This window comes from Equus przewalskii, chromosome 5 (assembly GCF_037783145.1).
Source record: "Equus przewalskii isolate Varuska chromosome 5, EquPr2, whole genome shotgun sequence".
Classification (NCBI taxonomy): domain Eukaryota; kingdom Metazoa; phylum Chordata; class Mammalia; order Perissodactyla; family Equidae; genus Equus; species Equus przewalskii.
Window position 1 is genome coordinate 75,348,894 of NC_091835.1, and position 19,305 is coordinate 75,368,198.

Below are 19,305 nucleotides of genomic sequence, written 5' to 3' on the forward strand. Positions count from 1 at the left end.
TAAGTGTTTGATAAGTATGAAATATTTATTTTCTTATTTTTAAAACTCTTTAAAAGACCAGTGATTACTTAAAGCAAAAATAATAACGATGTACTGTAGGATTTATAGCATGCATAAAGTAAGATGTACGTCAATACACACAAAACCTGGGAAGGAGGAAATGGAGGTATACTTTTTGAAGGTTCTTATATGTGAGGTGGTATGATCTCATTACAATTAGTCTAATGAGTTAAATGGGTGCTTTTTTGAATTTTTAAATCTCTTTCAAAGATAATTGTAAAACAAAAATAATAAAAATGTATTTGGGGTTTATATATAATATATATGTAGAAGAAAAATATGTGAAAATAGTAGTGCAAAGACTTGGAGGAGGAAATGGAAGTACGTAGTGTAAGATCGTGTACTAAATGTGAAATGCTATTACTTGAAAAGGGACTGATAACCTAAACATTTATACAAAACAGACTGATATAGCTACTAACCTAATAAAAAAAAGATAAGATAGATCATAAAAACTCTAGTTAATCTACAAGAAAGTAGAAAAACAAAAAGGGAACAAAGAACGTATGGTACAAATAGAAAACTGGTAGATTTAAACCACCCCATACCAATAATCACATGACTGTAAATAATCTAAATACCCCAATTAAAAAGCGGATGTAGTTAGACTGGATTTCAAAAAAAAGACCAACAACAGTATTGCCTCCTTTTCTGTGGTTTCACTTTCCCCAGTTTCAGTTACCCACAGTCAGCTGCGGTGCAGAAGCAGATGATCCTCCTTCTGAGCTATCATCAGGAGGTCAGTAGTGGCCTAATGCTACAACACGATGTCTACATCATTCACTCCACCTCCTCTCATCATGTAGGCATTTTATCATCTAACATCATCACAAGAAGGGTGAGTACACTACAATAAGATATTTTGAGAGAGATCACATTCACATAACTTTTATTACAGTACTTTGTTATAATTATTCTATTTTATTCTGCTATTGTTGTTAACCTCCTACTGTGTCTAATTAAGAAATTAAACTTTATCATAGATATGAACGTATAGGAAAAAGCATAATATATACAGGGTTTGGTACTATCCTTGGTTTCAGGTATCCGCTGGGGATGTTGGACTGCGTGTCCCATGGGTAAGGGGGGATTATAGTATTTGTGGCTAACAAATAAAAACTTGCCTTAAATATAAAGATAATAGTTAAAAGAAAAAAGACAGGATGGAAATATACAGGTTAACAGAAAAAGATGGAAAGCTAGCAGTGATCACAAAAAAGTTGGAGTGGCCATATTGATATCAGAGAAAGTGAATTTCATAGCAAGGTATACTACCAGGGATAAAGAGAGTATGTTATAATGATAAAGAGATCAATTCATGAAAAGGACACAATAATTGAAAGATATATAGACTTAATAACATAACTGCTTAATACCTGAAGCAAAAAGTAATACAACTGAAAGAATAGACGAATTCACAATTATGGTTGGAAATTTCAACATCGCTGTCAATAACTGACATAACAAGTAGACAGAAAATCAGTATGGATATAGAAGACTTGAACACATTATCAACCAACCTGACTAGTTGTTATTTACAGAACAATCCACCCAACAATAGAATACACATCTTTGTCAAGTGCATATAATCAGTGGGTCAAAGAAGAAATCAAAAGAGAAATTAGAAAGTATTTCCAACTTAATAAAAATGAAAACATGACATGTCTAAACGTTTGGGATATGGTTAAAGCAGGGGAGGAGTAGGAGAAGGGATTGCTAAGGGGCACAAGTAAATTTTTATGGATATGTTCATTATCTTAAAATTCTTGATGTTTTTATAATAAGATACATATGTGTGACAAATTCCACACTTTAAATACGTGAAGTTTATTGTATGTGTATTATACCTCAATACAGTGTAAGAAAATGAAAAGGCAAGCTTCAGATGGAAAGACACTATGTACAAAACGTAGTTGGAAAAGAATTTGTGTCTGGACTATATAAAGAACTCATCCAACTAGATAATAAAGATACATATAACTCTTAATAATAAACAGGCAAATGATTTGAACACTTACTTTACCAAAGAAGATATATGGAAGGCAAATAAGCACACCAAAACATGCTCAACATCAATAGTCATTATGGAAATGTTAATTAAAATTACAATGAGATACCACCACTCACTACTAAAATGGTTAAAATTTAAAAGGCTGACCAAAGCAAGTGCTGATGAGAATATGGAGCAAGTGCAACACTCATACAGTGCTGCTGGAAATGGGAAATGGTCAAACCAGTTTGAAGAACAATTTGGAATTTATTAAAATTTAAACATATACTTATTATATGACTCAGCCATTCCATTCTTAGATATTTACCCAAGAAACATGAAAGCATATGACCACACAAAGACTAGTACATGAATAGTCATAGCAGCCTCATTTGGATTGGTCCCAAACTGCAGACAACCCAAATATCCACCAGCAGTTGAATGAATAAATAAATTGTGGTACATACCCATAAAATGAGATACTGCTCAACTACAAAAAGGACTGAACCATTGTTTGGTACATGCAACAAAATGAATACATTTCAAAATTATGCTCAGTGAAACAAGGCGGAATAAAGTGTACATTCTGCAATCATTCAATTTATATGAAGTTTTAAAAGTGGTAAACTAATCTCTAGTCATAGAGGGGAGACCAGTAACTGTCTGAAGATGGAACATGGGAGAGAGGAATGGATGCAATGGGCTCAAACAAATTTTGAGAGTGATAGAAACTTTTATTATCTTGGCTGTGGTGATGGTTACATATCATACATAGGTCAAAACTCGTCAAATTGTATTCTTTTTTTTTTTTTTTGCTGAGGAAGATACTCCTTGAGCTAACATCTGTGCCAGTTTTCCTCTATTTTGTATGTGAGTTGACACTACAGCATGGCTGACAAGTGGTGTAGATCTGTGCTCGGGATCTGAACCTACAAACCTGGGCTGCCAAAGTCGAGTGTGCCAAACTTAACCACTACACCACAGAGCTGGCCCCAAATGATACAATTAATATGTGTAGCTTAATGTGCATTGATTATACTTCAATAAATCTTTTCTAAAAGTAATACCTTCCAGGGGCTGCCCTGGTGGTGCAGTGAGTGGTTAAGTTTGCGCACTCACCTTTGGCGGGCCTGGGTTCGCCAGTTCGGATCCTGGGTGCAGACCTATACACCGCTTATCAAAGCCATGCTGGGGCAGGCGTCCCACATATAAAGTAGAGGAAGATAGACACAGATTTTACCTCAGGGCCAATCTTCCTTAGCAAAAAGAGGATGTGGCAGTGGATGTTAGGTCAGGACTAATCTTCCTCAAAAAAAAAAGAAAGAAATTAAACAAAAATACCTTCCACATTGAAATTCCTAAATTAAAAAAAAAATACTCCTTAGAAATCATTAGTTAACACTTCTGTTACTTCCTGTTCTCAGAATTTATTCACATGGCCGCATCTAATTCCAAGGGAAACTGTTTATTGAAGAGTTTATTTCATTGGTCAAGTCAGAACTATACATTTTTAATGCATTCCCATTTAACGTTATTATTCATGGATTTACATCTGCCATTTTACTTTCGGTTTTCTATGTCTCATCTACTTTCCATTTCTCTATTCCTCCTTACCGCTTTCTTTTGCACTAAGTAAACATATTCTAAGTGTAAGTTTTAAATCCTTTAATAATTTTTACCATATTTTAAAAGATATTTTCTTAGTGGTTGCTTCTGAGCTTACTATAAACATCTTATCAGAATATACTTCAGATTTATACTAACTTTCTTCCAGTGACATATAGAAGCTTTACTCTTATATAGCTCTGTTCCCTCTTCCTCTATTTGGTGCTATTATTGTTATACATCGTACATCTTTACATGCGACAAATCCAACAATGTATTGTTACAATCTTTCCTTTACACAATGTTTACGTCTATTAAAGAATCTGAACAAAAAAGAAGAGCAAGTACACATTTATGCAATTTGTCATATTTGTCTTCTATTTACCATTTCTTGTTCTTTTCTCTTGTTCCTGTGGGTGCAAATTGCCATCTGGGGTCATTTCCTTATTCCAGTACAATCGTGTTCTCATTCACCTCCTTTGTGCTGTTATGCAGATATATTACCTTTCTATACGTTATAGGCTCAACAATACAATTACATATGTATTGTTTTATATAATTACTTATAAAATCAGGAGAAGAAAGAAGAAAAATATGCATTTATACTACCTTTTATAACTACATAATTACCTTTACTTATTCTCTTTATGTTTTCACGTGGATTTGAATTTCCATCCGGGTTTTCTTGCTTTCATCGTCAAGAACTTCCTTTAGGATTGCTTCTATGGTGTGTTTACTAGCAAAGAATTGTCTGTTTTTGTTTACCTGGAAATGCCTTTATTTCACCTTCATTTTTGAAAGATAGCTTTGCTGAATATAACATGGTTGACAGATTTTCTTTCAGCACTTGAAATATCTCATCCCACTGCCTTCTGGTCTCTATCGTTTCTGATGAGGATTCAGCTGTTAATATGAGTGGTGGTCCCTAACTGCACCTGTTGAGTCATTTTCTCTTCCTGCTTTTAAGACTTTCATCCTCCAGCACTTTTGCTATGATATGTCTGGATGTGTACCCTTTTGCACTTATTCTTATTGGAATTTGCTATGCTTCTTTGATGTGTAGATAAACATTTTTCAGCTAATTTGGGAAGTTTTCAGTCATTATTTTTTTGAATGTTTTTCTGCTCTTTTTCTCCTTTCCTTCTGGCACTCCAATTGTGTATGTGTTTGTTGGTGCACTTAAAGATGTCCCACATTTCTCTGAAGCACTATTCACTTTATTTCATTCTATCTTTTCCTCTGTTCTTCAGATTGCATAACGTCTATCAATCTATTCTAAAGTTCACTGATCCTTTCTTGTGCCAGTTCCACTCTACTGTGGAATTCCTGTAATAAACTTTTCATTTTGGTTATTGTGCTTTTCAACTCCAGAGTTTCCATTTGGTTCTTTTTTTTATATATAACTTCTGTCTCTTTATTTATATTCTCTATTTGAGTAGACATGGTCTTCATACTTTCCTTTACTTCTTTGAGCATGGTTTCTTGTAGGTCTCTGAACATATCTGTAATGGCTACCTTGAAGTCATTGTGAAATCACATTGAGGGTTGGTCACTAGTCCAAACCCAAGCTGTGCAGGAATTCTTCATGTCCGTAATCAACCTACTCTCAGATTCCTCAACTCTTGTTGACTCCCCTCAATACTTTGCCCCACTCGTCTCCCTTTTTCTTTCAGAGGAAGTATATTCTTTTTCACCAAGAAATTCTCGTCCTGAAGGCTGGCATTCCCTCAGGTTCCTGACTTATGCCTCCTCATTCATTCTAAATAGCTTCTTTTCCAAGATTATGGATTTCTCCCCTTCTGGTCCTCTCAGTGTGTTAGTCTCATCAATGATGTCCTTTCTTCTAAGTCTTTCTGCTAGCCCATTAGCTCCTTCCCACTCCTCCCTGCCACCAACCCCCCCCCCCCAACCCCATCCTCCGCTTACTCTACAAATGCTTTCTCCCTTCCTCCCTTCTTCTTCCATCCCTTCCCATTCCAGGCCTTTAAGCTTCCCCATTGAAGCTTTCCTTTCTATTCCCTCTTCTTTGCGCCCATTCTCTGTCCATTGTTCAATAATATTTCTACTTTGTTGACACAATACATTAACTTGTAATTTCTATAAAGTAATCTGGCAAGATACATCCCAAAGCTAAAAATTACCCATACTTTTGACACGGTAATTTTGTGGTTGTGAGTTTTTGCATCAGTTTGCACAGTAACACAATTTATAATAAGAAACAGAATGAAAACAATGAAGGTTTATTCGACTCATTATCTCCCTTTTTCTTTTATTCTTTTAGTCAACAATTTTTTCAACTCCTATTTAAGAGTTAGGTTCTGGGGATAGAGTTGGAAACATAATAGACACTGCCCTTGCCCTCACTGAGTTTACAGTCTTCAGGGGAGACACGCATTAAATAGCTAAAGACACAACTAGATATATAATTGCAGACTATGATAACTACCATGCAGACAAAGGACAAGGGCCACCACAATGATCAACAAAATGTGGGTAGTGGAACACATGGCAGCACAGAAATTCAGTAGGAGCCTCACAAAAGAGAGAAGTCAGATATCTTTATGTGCTGAAAGGAGGAGTTCATTGTGCTTATGCACCCTAAGGATTGAAACCTGTGCTCTGGTGAAACCAGCTCAACACAAGGTTGACATAAGGGAAGCCATATTGTAGAAAAGAAACCATATTGTAACTTTGAATGACCTGATTAACTAACCCAGCTGGAGATGCACTCTCCGGGAGGTATACATGCTCTGTAGATTTTATGGCCCCTCCCAGCTGTGATAAGTTATAAACTTTGTTCTTCTGAGTTCCTTAGGAATGTGATGACCCCCTGGGCACAGAGTCTATGCTGATATCCATCACCAATGACAACTGAAACTTCAGGGTATAGAGCATTGCTCCGGTCTCTGATGAATATCCAGTAAAACAAAAGATTACCAGGAACTAAACCAGATGCCTCCCCTACCCGGAGACCAGCTCCCTACATAACTGGCCTGTAGTCTTTGTTCTCAAAGATGATTCTCTTGGACGTTAGTCGGCCATTTTCCCCTTGCTAGCAAGCCATAATAAAATCCCTTTCTCTACTACCACCTTGCCCCTTGACTACTGGCGTGTCTTGTGGCAGGCAGATGACTCCCCTTGGGTGGTAACCCTGGTTTGAGCAGAATGGCTGCTCAAGCCCATATGTGTTTGGTTAAATCACATTCTGCTGTTCTTTGGTCAGTAGAGAGTCTTCATTCAGGTCCAATGGGGATGTAACACACCTCATTTGCTCAAAGTTCACTGATCTGTAACAGTTTTGGCTGGTTGGAACCAGTCAGGGTGAAACAGAATGTCCAGTGTGGATATCCCGTTTATTAGCTGGAAGGATAAATAAAAAGAATGGTGAGAAGGTATTCTGGCAGATCTGCTCAACTTGTATTGGTGGGTCAGAAGAGCAGCTCAGATGTATTGATAGTTAAACTGAGAACTGAAAAATGAGTAAGAGTTTAGCCAGATGAAGAATGGGGAAAACAGGGGCCAGGCACAGGGAAATGTATGGGGTCGTGGGTTAGGAAAGAGCTTGGCATGTTCCATACTCTGGAAGTGGTGAGCAATGGAGAAAAGAGCGTGAGTTGAGCCTGGAAAGCTAGGCAGAGACTTGTCCTATAGGCCTTTCAGTCATGTGAGATTGGAGGGTTCGTGTTAAGGACACAGGGAAGCCACACAAGGGGCATCGTGACCTGAGTCATAGCTTTGTGAGGCCACTCTAACTCTTGGGAAAGGACTGGAGGAAGTCACATGGGATTCAGAGAGCACTTGACAGACAATGGCAAGGGTCAGCCGAGAAGTGAGAGAGACTCTAGACAGAGAGATGACTGGAGATGGAAAGAAGTTGCTGGATTCCAGATTTATTTTAGAAACAGAATCAATAGGACACAACTAATCAACATATGGATTACATATAGGGCCTGAGGGAGCAAGAGGGGTTAGGAATGACTCCAAGTTTTCTGGTTTGCATAATTGGGTGGAGAGGTGCTATTTATTAAAATAAGAAAGACTTAGGAAGAAACTAACTTGGGGTAGGAGAATCAATAATGGTTCTCTTTGAAGTTGTTAAACTTGATATATTATTTCTATTTGAGTGTTGTATTTCATATCCCATAGAAGGTTAAAATTTTTTATGAACCTGTGATACTGGGTAGTGATGATGTCAAGAACACAGTGGGGTACATGAATCTGAATTCCAAACGAAAGAGTCTGAATTAAAGTTACCCTAGGAGAGTCTTAGGCCTATGGAAGTTATTCATAGCCTTCATTTTCCCGGTCAGATATAATCTTTCTCTCTTTTGCTCTTGGTACATCTCATGGCTCTTACCTTTCTCTCACTCTCTCTTATGACGTTATATTTAGAGAAGTTGTAGGTTCATAGCAGAATTGCACAGAAAGTACAGAGTTCTCATATACCCTCTGACTCCAAACACCCATAGCCTCCCCTACTATCATCACCCCCACCAGTGTGGTACATTTGTTACAAGTGATGAACCTATGCTGACACATCATTATGATGCAAAAACCATAATTTACATTAGCGTTCACTCTTGGTGTCGTACATTCTATGAGTTTTGAGAAATGTATGACAACATGTATCCACTATTATAGTACCACATGGAATAGTTTCACTGCCCTAAAAATCTTCAATGGTCTGCCTATTCATCATGCTCTCCTCCCAACACCTGGAGACTGCTTCTTACTCTCTCTTTGTAATAGTTTTTGTATATTTCTCTAGGTTCCCCTCTTGATTCTAAAGATGTATATTTAGCTTATTTACCTTAGGATTCCACTGCCTTTATGTAATGGGGATGTTAACATAAATTAATATTTATTGAATTCAACATTAAATTTCAGATAAAAATTAAGATTAAATGAACTGCAAATTATGCTTTTTATTCCAGAAAGTTGCTTAAATGTATTTTTTGATAAAAAGAGAGAAAACCAATTCGTAGCCTGGAAATCTTGAATAGTAACACTTTTAATTTTGATGAATTCAGTTTTGAAGAATTAAGATGCATCTATTTCCAAATGCTTAAAGCTGCCAGTACTGGCTATCTCCTTTCTTTACCTAATACACCTAAACTTTTGGCAAACACTCCCTTTTAAAGATACAAGACCAGAACAGGGAGTTCCATATTCATTCCTAAGCCTGTTAGAATCATCCTGCTCCCCTATGTTTCAAATACACTCCTCAAAGGCCTCTGGCCTCTGAAATAACCAACCTACAGAATTACAGTGAAAGCTGGTTAATGATTGCAGATGTCACTATAACTAAATTGAGTAGATCTAAGGTAAAGCAGAGAACAATCAACGAGTAGGCAAACATAAGCTGGATCTGAGTGAGTCTGGAAGAGTTTTCTTCTTTCTTGAAGGGAAGGACAGATCTCTGCCATGTGGCTGTACCTGGCGGCCCTTGTGGGCCTGTGCTACCTCCTGCGCTGGTACCGGGAGAGGCAGGTGGTGAGCAACCTCCGAGACAAGTACGTCTTCATCACAGGCTGTGACTCGGGCTTTGGGAATCAGCTGGCCAGGCAGCTGGACCTGCGAGGCTTGAGGGTGCTGGCCGCGTGTCTGATGGAGAAGGGGGCCAAGCAGCTGAGGGACCAGACGTCAGACAGGCTGGAGACGGTGATCCTGGATGTGACCAAGACAGAGAGCATAGCTGCAGCCACCCAGTGGGTGAAGGAGCGCACAGGGGACAGAGGTATGGCCAGGGCGTCTGTCCGTTTGATAGACTGCTTTGTCCTCAGTGTTGTAGAAATAACACATAACATGCCAGGTGAAAAGTCTCGGGGATCAGGTCGGGGCTATAAATTGGGGTGCTGTTTTCATTACATGAAGATTCCCAAATACATTAGTATTCATGGAGTAAGTGAACAAATATTTATATTTGGCACTGCCCTGAAAAAATCAGGTTGTGTGGAACTATGTATCTCAGGGTGGAAGGTAGAAGGAAGTGAGGAAATAGGTTTAAAAGGTGCATGTATGTACCTGGAGGGAAGGTAGAATGAAAGATAGGAAGGCAATGAGGGGAAGAGAGAGGTGATGGTGGTGTGGCAACTCTAATTTGCAGGTGTTTTGGATAATGAGAGTGGGTATCAGATGATGAATGTATGAATCATACTTGCTGGGGACCCATAATCCTCCCCCAAGGAGTCACTGTCACCCATTTCAGGTGGGCACACTGAGCTTTCCGGACTTGTTAAGGAAGGCTAATAATCCAGCGCAAGTTCACATTCTCTCTCTCTCTCTCTTTTTAAACTACCCTAGTGCCTGTCTTATTATGGGGAAGAGAGGAACACTAATTTTTTTTATCTAAGTATAAATGTAAAACATGACCATTGTGGAAAATGCAGAAAAGCATGGATCAAAACGAAAGTCACCCACATTCTACCAGCAGAGATGAGTCCTGGGACCCTTTTGACATAGACCGTATTACACTTAGGACAGAGTTTGTACCCTATTCTGTTCGTTGAAGGAAGATGAGCATTTTGCAATATAATGAAAATTTCTTTAAAAGCATATATTTAATGATTGAGCATATTCTATCCCTTTGAATAGCTTTACTTTTTAGAACAGTACCTCATGTATGATATGAAATTGTTTCCTGCGTTTTATTCACATTCGTGACTCGTGTCTCGGTGAACTTTCCCAAATCTCTCTGCGTAACCGTGCATGTTGACTGGGTTCTTAGAAGCAGCATGTGTGCTGGGAGAATGTGAGTCCTGGAAGGGCAGCCTGTTTCTGAGCAGGGAAGGGACTCAACTGTCTCTAGTCATCCTGTGCCCCCCACGGCCCCAGCTCCCTGAATCCCAGTTCCTGCTGCCCTGAGGGCTGTTGGTGGGTGGCTCTTCAGTGTCTGTGCTCAGAATCACATCTTTGAGTCCTGCAGAGAGGTTTCCACGAGGCTGGCTGAACTAGGGCCGAGGGGAGGGGCGAGGGTGGCCTCCTGTGTGGGTGGGAGGAGAGGGGGCACTTCTGCTGCAGAGGGTGAAGTCTGTGCAGAGAGGGTGACGGGAGGGTCGAAAGAGCTCCCTCCTGCTCATAGACGAGGATCACAGGATCCCCCAGATCCTATAGGACCTTTGCTCCCTATTGCTGCACGTGTTTCAAGGCGAATCCCTGAGGTCACCTCCTGCCTGTTCTCACCTTCCTCCGACCTGGGGTTTCAGGTCTGCGTTACCCAATCTACCTCTTCCCAGATAATAGCTATATTTTCTTCTTTTCGTCTGTTTTCTTTTCCTCTCTTTTTTCCTTGCTCTCCTTTCCTCATTCTCTCTGTGTGTCTCTCCTTCACCATAGATATTTGTTGCACACTCACTAAAGACGCTGTCTAGGAATTCGGAAAATGTAGGTGAGCGTTTATAATGCCCGCAGGACAACAATGAAGTGTGAAAACCCAAAACATTACTGTGAGTGTTCCTGATGATGGACGCACGAGATTCCTCAACATCAGCTCGTGCCTTCATCAAATGTGGGGTGATTGCCCGTTATCAACCAAGCAGTGGCTGGGCCATGAAGACTAAATCTGGAGGAAGTCATATTTTCTGTCCTCCATGAGCTTAACGGGGGTCTGCCCTCCCCTAAACCCACCGGCAGTGTGTTGTTATCTGTTTTCCTCCCTCCCCATGCAACCTCTCTTTGAATGTCCTCATTCAATGACTGGAAGGTGCATTGCAACCACAGCTGTGTCCACACTCACGGGCACAATGCAGTGTTGCTCGCTTCTCCCCCATTGTACCCAGGACTGTGGGGCCTGGTGAATAACGCTGGTGTCTTCATGCCCTCGGCACCCAATGAGTGGCTGACCAAACAGGACTTCGTGAAGATCATCGACGTGAACCTGCTGGGGTTGATTGAGGTGACTCTGAGCCTGCTGCCCCTAGTGAGGAAGGCGAGAGGCCGTGTGGTCAACGTCTCCAGTGCCCGCGGGCCGGTTGGCCATTTGTGGTGGGGGCTACTGCATCTCCAAGTATGGCGTCGAGGCCTTCTCGGACTCCCTCAGGTACTGGACTGGGTTAGAGGCCCTCCCTCAGTCCTCCTGCTTCTGTGCTTCCAGCAACACCTTTTCAGTCTCTTTCTTCCAGATCCCTCTCTGCTTTGTGCAAGGCCTTCATTGGGAAGCACTTTTTTTGTGTCCCGGGTGTGGGAGAGCATCCCAGTCTTTAGAGTTTTATTCAAACTATTTCTACTGAGATGAGGGCCCACAATTGGAAAGTGTCTGCGGCACAATTGGCACTTCCATAGTATGGCTGCAGAGGCCATGTCCATAACCCCTGTGGCACTGAGCTTCGGGGAGTCCTTGCAGAGGGGCTAGAGTGTTTGAGTTTATTCAACAGATACTTCGTGGCGATTTTGTGAGTACACAATAAATGCGTCCGAGGACAAGATTTAATCCCTGACCTGAAACATCTGACAGCTGAGACAGGGACGAGAGATATAGAAATGTTGTGGCCATCTCTCACAGAGCTTGGAATCAAGTCAGCCATGGTGGCCGTGATGCCAGAGGAGTGAAGGGAGGGTACTGGATAGGGGTCTGAGCTGAGGATGGAGAACTGAAACTCGGTAACTGGAAACCTGAGAAATAGGGTGGGAAGTGTTCCTGGACGAGGGAATGACGTCAGCCAAGCCCAGGGTTTGTAATGGTTGAGCGCCTATGCTGCAGAGTTCTCCAGATGTGAAGGACAAGGCCTGGACTGGCAGGAGAGGCGCTAGGCGGGTGGGCACAGGTGGGCTCGTGGAGGCACATGGGCCCTGGACAGGCTGTGGACCTTCATGCTGTTGGCAGTGGAACCCCATGGAAGGGATTTCATCAGGGGAGCTACTTTGTGAAATCAGCATCTAGAGAACCCATTGGCTGCAGGGCAGAGGATGGCTTTGAATGTAGGGGAGCTGGGGACTGCAGGCAGAGAGAGGCTCCGTAGGGGACAGATGGCCAGGCAGTTGACTAGAGCAGCAGAGAGGAGAGAGAGGATTGAGGAGGGTGGAAGAAGTAAGATGGGGAAAGTCTGGAGATGGATTGGGTGTGAGGGGACACAAGAGAAGAGAGCACTTATCGGGTGCCTTGTAGTAGAATAGGTAGGAGTTAGGGCTGATGAGTAACCTGCACCACATGCTTGTGAAATATGTGGAAAAATGTACAAACCTTATACAGAGACTATGCCATTGTCATAAGTTTTTCTCCCCCTGGCTGTTGCACTTTGAAACTTTCTAAGCTTTTGAATGTGTCGCCCCAATCCTGTGTTGAGGTTGCATTATTTTGTTTGCTTTTTGTTTGCTGTGTTTTGTCTCCCAAGGCCTCTGAAGTCCTTGCCCCTCTTCCTGTCTGCCTTGCAGGAGGGAGCTCTCCTACTTTGGGGCGAAGGTGGCTATTATCGAGCCTGGTTACTTCAAGACCAACATGACCAGGCATGAGAATTTTTCTCAGGGCTACCAGGAGGCCTGGGAGCGGGCCCGTCCAGAGATCAAGGAGATCTACGGGGAGAAGATCCTGGCATCCCGTGAGTGAGCTGTGGACCATGGGGAGAGAAGCAAACCATTGTCTGGGAAGCCTGGGTGCATCGTTAGTGCCTCCTCAGGTCTTGGGTCCCTGCTCCAGGCCTGACTCACCCACAAAGTGGGAACATTTCCTTCCAGCTGTGGTCTCGAGTGATTAACTGGTAACTTAAGGAAAGGATCACTTGGCCACTTGGAGACTATTGTCTCATCTGAACCCCTCATAATGAGGAGGAAACTTAAGCTAGAGAGGGAAGACACCCCTGGACCCATGGAAAGCTGGCATTAGAGCTTTTGGTTTCCAGGTGCCTATGTTTCCAATGTTTGTAGAGACTTCCAGCTTATGCGGTGCACACACAGCCACGAGTTCCTTAACGGCAGGACAGTTGCAGAGAAGTGTGTCATCAGCTCATTTTGTTGTTGTGTGAGTATTGTAGTGTGTACTCACACAAACAAAGAGGGTATATAGCCTGCTGCGCACATAGGCAGTGCGGTACTAATCTTACGGTACTGTTGTAATGTGGTTCGTGGGTTGAACAGAACATCTTTTTGCAGTGCATCGCTGTATTTGCAGGGATAGAGTCAGAGGGGGCTTAGTGTGGACAGTGTTCCTGGGGTAGAATTTGGGACACACTCCAATGACATCCATGGATTCCATGTGAAACATGATTTTGGGGGGCCCATGAGCTTTTAGAAACTTTTCTCTTAAGTTGATCGGAAAGTGGGACAATGGGAGTGAAGGATATATTTGGATGGTGTCTCTCTTGACAGTTATTAAATCACCTGAAATATTCAAGCCAAGCTACTGGGAGAATGTGTCCTTGGTCACAGACTGCATGGAACATGCCCTGACTTCCTGCCACCCCCGTACCGATACTCACCTGGCTGGGATACCAAGCTCATCTACCTCCCCATGAGCTACATGCCCTCTATCCTGGTGGACGCCATCTTCTACTGGAGCTACCCAAAGCCCGCCAAGGGCCTGTAGCCAAGCCTGGGGTGCACGGTAGGGTGGAGTAGGGTACTGCGGGAGGGAGGGATGCATCAGGGGGAGGGAAATAGAGTGGAGAGAGGGGCTTCCATGTCACCAGGGAAAACAATCTCACCTCTCCCCTCACTTCTGGGACATTACTCAGCACTCTGGGGATATCTGGAGGAAAGAACCAAGTTTTGCGGCTGAGCAACAGGGCGCTCGTGCACACATCCATGCCCTGAGCCTTAAGTGACCTCTCAAGGCTTGGAGTCTCATGGCCCTTCTGCCACCCTAGGAATCCACACTTTTGGGAGGGTGTGAGCAGCTCGGTACCAGCCCCAGCTGAGCCTGCTCTGCCTCTGCCCTCCTCAGTTGTACCTTGGCCCTGGCCAGTCTCCCCTCCCACAGGATGGAAAGGCCTGGTGAAGGAGAAGAGCCCTCTCCACTGAGACATCTGTGGACAGAGGTGGAGGTGTGGAGGGAGACCAACAGCCTGACCCCTCAGCCTCAGGTCCAAGTCAGCAGACCTCGCTGGAAGGTGGTGTGCTCAATAGGGTTCCTGACAGAGGACACAGAAATCAACTTTTGATTTGTCTTGAAAGCATGGATTTCCATTCCTTATTTTTGCCTCAAAATAAAACTTGAAAAGTTTACCCTGGCCCAGTGATTGGAAGCGTGACCTTGGGGAGTGGTGGGGTGTGGGTCTGTGAGAGGAAGAGTGAGGTGATTTCACAGGTCAGGGATGGAGTGGGATGAGCTGAGGAGGCATTGGACAGAGAAGTTAGGTCGCTCCCTCCCTTCCACACAACTGGTGGCTGATGTTTTCCTCCAAGGATTTATCAGGTAATGTGGGATCACAGGATTAGACACCAGGATGGACGAAAAGGAGAGGTGGCTAAGTGACTGGTAGGGCCCAACCCTTCCTTGGGGACATCCAGCCTCTCCCTTCACCAGCAAACTCTCTCTATCTGTGCCCTCCTTTAAAGTCCTCGCTCTGCACCCTCTGCCATCCCCAGATTCCTCCTCCTACATCCTCTCCTCCCTTCTGGACCGCAGTCTCTCACTTTCTACCAAGCTTTGTTGAGAACCTACTGTGTGCTGGGCACAATTCCCCTAATTACCCAGTGCTTCCCTAGGGGCCTCTCCGTCTCCACTGTTCTGCTGATGTTCTGAGAATGGACTCCACAGAGAAGGCATTTGCAGAAAGTGATAGAGATTTCTGTCGCAGACAATTTGGCGCTTGCATAATCTTTTCTGGTGTCTTCGCTTCCCTCTCGTAGTTCTCAAGTTGAGGACATTGGGCCTTTCTGGAACCTGATGTAGAACAATGTCAGCATTCTTCAAAACACCACGTGGGGTAGGATATTGCACGGCCCTACATTCTGAAATGTATGTTGAGTGCTTGCTGTCAGAAGGCACCTTGGCCAAGAAATATAGACAGAGACCACTGAGTGGATCCTCAAGGATCTGCAAGTCCTTCAAAGCTCTGCTGTCAGTCCACTCAAGGTCAGTCCATGTCCCCCACACCAATGCAAAGCAAGAGCATCATGCTGGATCGGAGTCTCCAGGTTTTCACAATACTATTTATACACACACAGTCAGACACTCCAACAAACTGAAATCAAGTAAAGGATGGCTGATTCACTTTATAATCTCGAGGGCATGTGTTCAGGAGGTTTGGACTCACCCCCAGGAGTCTTCTCCAGAGTGTCAGAGAACTGTGAGGTTACAAAGCCCTGGCCCTCCATACTGGGCTCCACGTGGTGAGCAGTTCTGCACCATCATTGGTTCCATGGCCCCAAACTTGGAGTGGGAGTCAAGGGTGCCATCTTAGACAGGCTGGAAAAACAATGGCCTTGAAAAGAAGTCCAAAGCAAAGAAGTCCAAGTCCTCACCCTCTTCCCTCCACAGAGCCCCATTTATGAGGACAAAGAAAGAAATCTTGAAGACTGAGGTCCTATCAAAAATTCTGGAAACTTTTCTGATTAATGTTACTAACTAGTAGGAAGATTGGAGACAAGGACTGGGAGGAATAGACAGTGAGAAAGAGAAGCAGATGACTGCGGTATAGAAATTGAACTTGGTAGGGACTTTGGCCACTGAAAATCTAAGCTACAAGTACGTCTGCTTAGCAAAAAAAGTAAGTGAAGAAGTGAGTTCATTTGCATACTAACACCACCCTAATAACCCCAATTACTATGACCTTTTAGAGATGAGGACATTACAGTGAGAGACATTGAGATAATTGCCCGATTATCCAGATGATGACAAAGGCAGAATTACAAACCAGGTCATCTTGCTCAAGAGCTATCTCTGTTCCGTAAAGTGCTTCATTTTACACATTCTCTAGCAGCCATGGCCCAGCGATCAGGCCTGGTGTATAAGGGATGATTCTTGGCTTTCCCAGCTTTCAGAGAAAAAAACGCTTTGCTTCACAGTGTTCTCTCTGCTTAGCTTCCCTATTCATGTACTAATATATTTTGCCCAATGTTTACTGTTCCTAAAAGATTGCCAAAGTATGAGCAAGTTTACAACTCGAGGAGAGAAGAATCTGAACCATGTCATCAATTGCATGGAGCACATCTGACTGCTGTCCATCTCCACATCTGCTGATCTGCTGGCAGGGATGCCAACCTTTTCTCTCATCTTCTCTCTTATGTGCCAGTATCCCTGCAGATTTTACACTTAGCAAGTTCATGAGCAAGGTCAGGCCTACTGGTGCTGTGTAGTATGCAAATCTCACCTAACCCCTGAATTCTGAATCAGAGTTTAACAAGTGAGTTTTGATTAAGTTCTTTTGGGGGGAGGTGAAACTGGTTATCAATGTTAACACATTTGGAGAGATGTTGCCATCTTTTATCCTTGTGTGTTACTAATTAACATCCTTTCATTTCAGCTTGAAGAATTCCTGTTAGCATTAATCATAAGGCATGTTTAGTGGTGATGAATTCCCTCAGCACTGCCTTCAGTTCTGAAGAACAACTTTCCTAGGTAAAGTTTTCTTGTTTGGCAGGTCTCATTTGTAGCACTTTGAATATATCTTCCCATTCTCTCCTAGACCACAAGGTCTCTGCTGAGAAATCTGTTGCTAGTCTTGTGGGGGTTCCCTTGTGTGAGAGAAATTTTTTTCTCTTGTTGTTTTTAAAATTCTTTCTTTGTCTTTGATTTTAGACGGTTATATTATGATGTATCTTGGAGAAGATTGTTTTGGATTGATATTTTGAAATGACCTCTTAGCTTCTTGAACTTGGAAGTCCAAATCTCTCTCCAAGTTTGGGAACTTTTCAGCCATTATTCTTTTTTTTTTTTTTTGTTTAAAGATTTTATTATTTCCTTTTTCTCCCCAAAGCCCCCCGGTACATAGTTGTATATTCTTCGTTGTGGGTCCTTCTAGCTGTGGCATGTGGGATGCTGCCTCAGCGTGGTCTGATGAGCAGTGCCATGTCCGCGCCCAGGATTCGAACCAACGAAACACTGGGCTGCCTGCAGCGCAGCGCACGAACTTAACCACTCGGCCACGGGGCCAGCCCCAGCCATTACTCTTTTTTAATAAGCTTTCTACACTTTTCTCCCTCTGTTCTCCTTCCAGGACTCCAATGATACATATATTGTTTCTTTTAATGGTGTCCCATAAGTCTTGTAGGTTTTCTTTATTCCTTTTCATTATGTTTTCTATGTACTCCTGATTGGATAATTTCAATTGTTCCCTCTTCGAGCTCACCTATTCTTTCTTCTGATAGATCAAGTCTGTTGTTGGAGACTTCTATTGAGTTCTTTAGTTCAATCATTGTATGCTTCAGCTCCAAAATTTCTATTTGGTTCTGCTTTTTATGTTTTCTATCTCTTCACTGAACTTCTCATTTTGTTCTTGTATTGTTTTCCTAATATCATTAAATTATTTATCTGTGGTCTCCTGTAGCAATTTGAGCATCTTTAGAACATTACTTTGAATTCTTTGTCAAGCAATTCTTGGATCTCCATTTCTTTGGGGCCAGTTACTGGAGGTTTACTGTATTCCTTTGGTGGAGTCATGTTTCCCTGATTGTGTGTGATTCCTGTAGCCTTCTGCAGGTGTCCGTGCATCTGAAGAAACAGTCACCTCTTCCAGACTTTATGGGCTGACTTCAGTAAGGGAAGACTTTCACCTGTGGGTAGGGGCTCTCTAGAGTATGCTGGGACTCTGGGTCTGGTAGTTCAGGGCACCAAGTGCAGGGGTTTGTGGTAGCACTGATGCAGTGGGGCAAAAGTGGGTGAAAACTCCAGGGGGTCTGTGGTGACTGCACTAGCCATTAATTCCTTCCGTGGTGAAATTTGCTAGGTTGGGAAAGCCACTGTGAGCTGTGATTGCTCCTGCTGTGTGGCTGCTCTTGGTAGCCCTGGCTTTTCTTCCCTGTTCCTGGTCATTTCTACATGTCTCAGTTTTGCTGGTCTGGGTGGAGTGAAGCTAAAGTGGAACACTTGTGTAGTGCCCTGGAAGGCTGGAGAAGCTGGTTGCTTACCCTTCTCTTTCTTTCCTGATGGGGGGAACTCTTTCTAGCTGGGAAGTTCCCTCTTGGAGCTGAACAAAGTTATCTTGGGGATGGGATGTTACAAGCAAAATCTTCCTTCCAAGCTGTCTTCCTTCTATCCTTGTGCAGTTATTCTCAGTTTTTTGTTCCACCATGCTGCTAAAGTCTCTTAAAGTAGGTTCTGGAGCTCTCCCAGAGTTGTGTTGTTCGTGGATAACATTCTAATTGTTGATTTCTGTAGGGAGATAGAGGCTGGGGTGTTCTACATTGCCTTTTTGGTGCTGTAACTCCATTCTCTTCAAGACTATTCAATGGGTAAGTGGCAGTATTTTGAACAAACCATATTGGGAAAACTGGTCTTGGAATTGTGCTACAGTTTTGCAAGATGTTCCCACTGGAGAACATGGCATGAAGGGTGCATGGGACCTTTCTATGTTATTTCTTACCAGTGTATGTGAATAACCTATCTGAAAATAAAAATTAAAAGTTTAAATAAAAAAATAGAGAGGATATAAAGCCCTTTGTATGTACATAAAAACTGAAAGAGGGCCAGCCCTGTGGCCTTGTGGTTGGGGTTCCACACACTCTGCTTTGGCAGTCTGGGTTGGCAGGTATGGATGCCCCATGTGGACCTGCTTTAC

At 42.8% G+C, this 19,305-nt stretch overlaps 1 protein-coding gene, 1 long non-coding RNA gene and 1 pseudogene across 2 annotated transcripts in view; 2 read left to right on the top strand and 1 right to left on the bottom strand.

Annotated features, from left to right (window-relative positions):
• Positions 1 to 9,232, bottom strand: LOC139083620 (uncharacterized). Its single transcript, XR_011540492.1, has 2 exons — positions 9,092 to 9,232; positions 1 to 7,015 (listed from the first exon to the last, which is right to left on the bottom strand). It is a non-coding gene; the product is annotated as an uncharacterized lncRNA (long non-coding RNA).
• Positions 770 to 14,174, top strand: LOC139083617 (retinol dehydrogenase 16-like; annotated as a pseudogene).
• Positions 9,237 to 19,305, top strand: part of LOC103542687 (retinol dehydrogenase 7-like) — a 26,375-nt gene continuing 16,306 nt past the window's right edge. The window contains exons 1-5 of the mRNA XM_070621749.1: positions 9,237 to 9,545; positions 16,068 to 16,296; positions 16,664 to 16,932; positions 17,053 to 17,147; positions 18,906 to 18,979. The gene's annotated coding sequence lies outside the window, so the exon portion shown is untranslated. The remainder of the gene's footprint in view (positions 9,546 to 16,067; positions 16,297 to 16,663; positions 16,933 to 17,052; positions 17,148 to 18,905; positions 18,980 to 19,305) is intronic.